The following is a 5860-nucleotide window of genomic DNA, read 5'->3' on the forward strand; positions in this document are numbered from 1 at the left end:
CGAATTAAGCAAACGGATAAATACAATCGTGAATTAAGCAAACACGATTTACAAACGCAATTTAACGACAAAGCGACGAAAACGGAGATTAATAGTTAGGAATGCAATCGTACGAATTTAATCAAAACCATTCCACAAAATACAGATTAAGCAAATGAAATTTCATAGAATAGAATTGAAAGAGAATGAAATTAAATTGATAGAATAAAAACCTCAAAGCCTTGGAAATTCGGTTACAGCAGATTGACTTTAGGAGATTAGTTCCTCTTCATGATCGCACAAAAGCAAAAAGTTATCGTGAATAATGTGTATATGCTACAGTACCGCGGCTTCCCTTTAAAACAGAATAAGGGTTTCACTAATAATTCAAACTGGGCCGGAAAACCTAAATTCGGCCCAACAAATGGCCCAAAAGAAAATATTTTCTAAAGTACGAAACTTTAACGAATTAATTGAGATATATGCACTCCGAATCAGCTTTTGATTTCAACATAAACGTTGTAGATCTTTCTCTTAGCTTTCCAACGACTGGTAGCACGCCTCGATCCGATACTCCTAGCTCAAGATATGATTTTTCTCGCGAAAGCTGCTAATGCTGAAAATTAAATACGAAAATTAAATAAGTGCAAAAATAAAATAAATTATGAAAACACATTAAAACTTAAAAATAATCAAAGCAAACCGAAGAAATGCTTAAGTACAAACATGGAAGAACGTGCATCAAAATGCACTGATCACTCGCTGAGGAAAAAGAGGTGTATTCGTTACCGGTTACTGGGTAAGAATAACCTGTTGGGGAAAATATCAAATAGGATTTACAACTATCAGTTACTGGGAAGAAGACCAAAGACAAAATATCTATCACCGGTTAAAGTGAACATATAAAGGATAGACTCAAAGGAAGCATATCTGTCATCGGTTAGGATAAACATATCAAGGATAGACTATCAGGGAGAAAATAGAAATTATATCTATCAGATACTGGATAAAACACCAAAGAGAGAATATTCATCACCGATTAGGATGAACATATCAAGGATAGACTCAACAGGGGAAAGCATGATTTACAACTATCAATTACTGGGTAGAAGATCGCAAGGAGGAGAAAATCCATCATCGGTTAGGATGAACATATCAAGGATTAACTCTCTGGGGAATGAAATAGGGATTACAACTACCTTTTTACTGGGTAGAAAACCATAAAGGGAGGATATTTGTCATCTGTTAGGATGAACATATCAAGGATATACTGCTTGGGGAAACGTAAAACCGAATTTGTTGGGGGAAACAAAGGAAGTAGATTACTTTTACCGGGTATTGGGCAAAATAACATACTTAAAAAACAATGAGAATATTACCAGTTACTGGGTAAGAGACTCTTAGGGCACCAAAAATCTATCTAGATAGTAACTAGAAAGAAACAGTCAAACAAAGACTCAACCCAATGAGAATATAACTCAAGGGGAGTGATTTCATCCAGATAATTAACTAGGGGAATTTGAAATAATGATCATCCATGAGGAAATAACTCCATGGGGAAATGAGAAAGGTTAAACTCTTTCTGCTTAAGAGACTGACACTCTACATTTGAAGGAGGACAAACACACCAAATTTGCATGGGGAACTAATAACAATGTAGCAGGGGATCAGAATAATGAAATCAAATGCAATAAAAAATGCATAATGAAATATTTGATGTATGAATATATATGTATACGATTGATGATTATGCTGACAAAAAAACACAAAGGATAAATATCACAGATTTGAATCATCGCTGTTACACTCGGCTAATCTCAACAAGATGGAAACGCCAACTGGAGAAAAATGCTAGGGATGAACATAAATCATTTGGCTCTGAATAAATTAACCCTGGCTGGGGGGAGAGAGAAAAGATCGGCTGAGGATCTAAATTGTCAACTCTACGAGGAATTTTAGGTCAACGTCATATCAAATGGGAGACAACCTCGCAGGGGATCAAACGCTTCTCAGAACCAAACACTACAGAAAATGAGAGATCTTCGATATCTGAAGATGAACTCCGTCGGGGAATACAAGAGATAAAGCTCTTGCATGGGGATTTAAGCCAATTGCTGGGGATGTGACCCTACAAATCAGCTGGGGAATTCCTGACGAGCTGTTGGGAAAAATCACTAAACCAACTGCTTGGGAAGACCAACACGGCTTCTCATTTCAAGACTTACCTGTTCTCATACTGCTGTTGATATTCCTTGCTGAAATAGATTGTTCTTAAAGTGATTGTTTTTATTATTTAAGAAAAAATGATTTTTATTTATTAATTTATTTCAAAATTAACATCATAAAAATTCAATTTTATTTAGCTGAAATAAATAAGAGTAGAAACAATTGGATAAAAAGCTCAACTTTATTTAATAGAATGGTAGTCTGTAAATGACAAGACTCCATAGATCTTTACAAAAGTTGAAAATGGTAATTTACATGGAAAAGGGCTACATTGAATACAATTATCACTACTCCTCCTACCAACTTCAATATCCACTGTGCTCTTGGTCTTGGTTGAGAATAATGAATCAGAACCAAATGACTTGCTCAAAACTGCCTCCAGGACCAGGACCACCCGAATGCAGTTACTTACCATAATCCATAATTTTTCCTAGATTTACCCAAGGTGGGGTACTCAATCCGTCGAGATAAATTTTCTATTTTATGTCTCTAACTGTTGCCTGGATCTTCCTTTCGGGTTTTCAATCCACCGAGGCGCTCAATTTTGCCTGAGCCGCCCTTTCGGGTTTTCAACTTAGCGAGCTGTTCTTTTTTTAGGCGAAGTATTTCTTGACTGCATCAGCATTCACAGGATGAGTGAACTCTTCACCATCCATAGTTGTAAGAATCAAAGCACCACCTGAAAAGGATCTTTTAACAACATGCGGGCCTTCATAATTAGGAGTCCATTTGCCCCTGGCATCAAGTTTGAAAGATAAAACCTTTTTGAGCACGAGGTCACCTTCTCTAAACATACGAGGCATGACCTTCTTATCAAATTCCTTCTTCATCCTTTGTTGATATAACTGACCATGACACATGGCAGTTAATTTTTTTGCTTCAATTAAATTCAGTTGATCATATCTGGTCTGACACCATTCAGCTTCTATTAACTTGGCTTCCATCAATACATGCAACGATGGGATCTCAACCTCTACTGGGAGCATAACTTCCATGCGATAAATGAGAGAGAAAGGGGTTGCCCCTGTTGAAGTGCGGACGGATGTACGGTACCCATGCAAAGAAAATTGGAGCATCTCATGCCAATCTCTATACGTTACAACCATCTTCTGAATGATCTTCTTGATGTTCTTGTTTGCAGCTTCAACAGGCCCCATTCATCCTGGGTTTGTAGGGAGAAGAATTATAATGTGCAATCGTGAAGTCTTTGCAAAGAGCTTCCACCATATTTTTATTCAAGTTAGATCCATTATCAGTAATGATCTTACTTGGCACACCATAACGACATATAATCTGGTTCTTGATAAACCTCACAACAACTTTCTTGGTAATGTTTGCATACGATGCCGCTTCAACCCACTTTGTGAAGTAATCAATAGCCACCAAAATGAAACGATGTTCATTCAAAGCTTTAGGGTCAATCATGAAAATCATATCAAATCTCCACATGGAGAAGGGCCATGGAGAGGAAATGACATTCAACAGTGTCGGAGGAACATGGATCTTATCTGCATAAATTTGACACTTGTGGCATTTCTTCACAAACTTGCAACAATCAGATTCCATTGTCAGCCAATAGTAACCTACTCTCAACATCTTTTTCGCCATAGCATGTCCCTTGGAATGAGTACCAAAGGAACCTTCATGGACTTCAATCATCAATAGGTATGCTTTGTGTCTATCCACACATCTGAGCAAAACCATATCGAAGTTTATCTTATAAAGTACATCACCATTCAGGTAGAAGTTGCCAGCTAATCTCCTCAAAGTCTTCCAATCTCTCAAAGATGCCCTAGATGGGTAAATCTGACTTTGGAGGAAACACTTCATATCAAAATACCACGGTTTTTCATCTTTAACTTCTTCAACAGCAAATACATGAGTTGGCCTATCAAGACACATCACACTCAAATTGGGAACTTCATTCTAAAATTTCACCATAATCATGGAAGTCGACGTTGCAAGAGCATCTGCCATCCTATTTTCTTCTCGAGGGATATGATGAAACTCAACCTTTGTAAAGAAAGTTGAAATCATCATCGCATAATCTCTATATGGTATCAAATCAGGTTGATTAGTCTCCCATTCACCTTTGATATGATTCACAACCAAAGCTGAACCTCAATAGACGCCCAAATATTTGATTCTGAGATCAATGGCCTCTTCAAGCCCCACAATGCAAGCTTCTTACTCAGCCATATTTTTTGTACACTTGAAAGTCAATCTAGCTGTAAACAGAAAATGAGTGCCTTGAGGAGTAATAATCACTGCCCCAATGCCATTACCATACAAATTCACAGCTCCTTCAAATACCATGCCCCAACAGGAACCAGGTTCTGGCCCTTCTTCAAGCAATGGTTCATCATAATATTTCATTTTTAAGTACAAAATATCTTCGTCGGGAAAATCATATTGTACTGACTGTTAATCCTCAATTGGTTGGAGAACCAAATGATCAGCCAATACACTACCTTTAATAGCTTTTTGAGATCGGTATTCGATATCATACTCAGATAACAACATCTGCCAACGAGAAATCCTCCTAGTTAAAGCAGGCTTCTAAAGAATGTACTTGATTGGATCCATTTTGGACATCAACCAAGTAGTATGATTCAACATATACTGGCGCAGACGCTTAGCAGCCCAAGCCAATGCGCAACATGTTTTTTCAAGCATAGAATACCGAGTCTCACAGTCGGTGAACTTCTTACTGAGGTAGTAAATTGAGTATTCTTTCTTTCCAGATTCATCTTGATGACCAAGAACACAACCCATACTCTCTTCAAGAACAGTCAAATATATGATCAAGGGTCTTCCTTCAACAGGCGGAGACAGAATTAGAGGTTAAAGCAGATACTCTTTGATACTATCAAAAGCTTTCTGGCAATCTTCAGTCCAATCACAAGACTGATATTTCCGAAGATATAGTTCAAGCGGCTGAGAAAACCTCTGACTTGCTTCTCAATTTTGGGCGCAAGCATTTATTGTATTGCTTTGACCTTGGCATGATCAACTTCAATACCCTTCTCGCTGACAATAAAGCCCAACAACTTACCAGAATGAACACCAAAAGTACACTTATTGGGATTCAAGCGGAGTTTGTATTTCCTCAAATGCTGGAATAGATTCAATAAATGCTCAAAATGTTCTTCTTCATCACTTAATTTGACAATCATATCATCATCATAAACTTCAATCTCTTTATGCATCATATCATGAAAAAGAGCAGTCATAGCTCTCTGGTATGTTGCGCCAGCATTCTTTAAACCGAAAGGCATCACTCTATAACAGAATGTTCCCTAGGGTGTAATGAATATGGTCTTCTCCATGTCTTCAGGTGCCATTTTGATTTGATTATAACCGGAAAATCCATCCATAAACGAAAAGACTTTGAATTTAGTTGTATTATCTACCAACATATCAATGTGTGGTAGAGGAAAAGCATCTTTCAGACTAGCCTTGTTCAAATCTCTATAATTAACACACATGCAGACTTTTCCATCTTTCTTAGGAACAGGCACAATGTTGGCCACCCATTGCGGATATTCAAAGGTCACAAGAAAACCAGCATCAATCTGCTTCTGCACTTCCTCTTTGATCTTTACTACCATATTAGGATGAGTTCTTCTCAAATTCTGCTTGACCGACAGGCATT

This window comes from Lathyrus oleraceus, chromosome 3 (assembly GCF_024323335.1).
Source record: "Lathyrus oleraceus cultivar Zhongwan6 chromosome 3, CAAS_Psat_ZW6_1.0, whole genome shotgun sequence".
NCBI classification, from domain to species: Eukaryota; Viridiplantae; Streptophyta; class Magnoliopsida; order Fabales; family Fabaceae; genus Lathyrus; species Lathyrus oleraceus.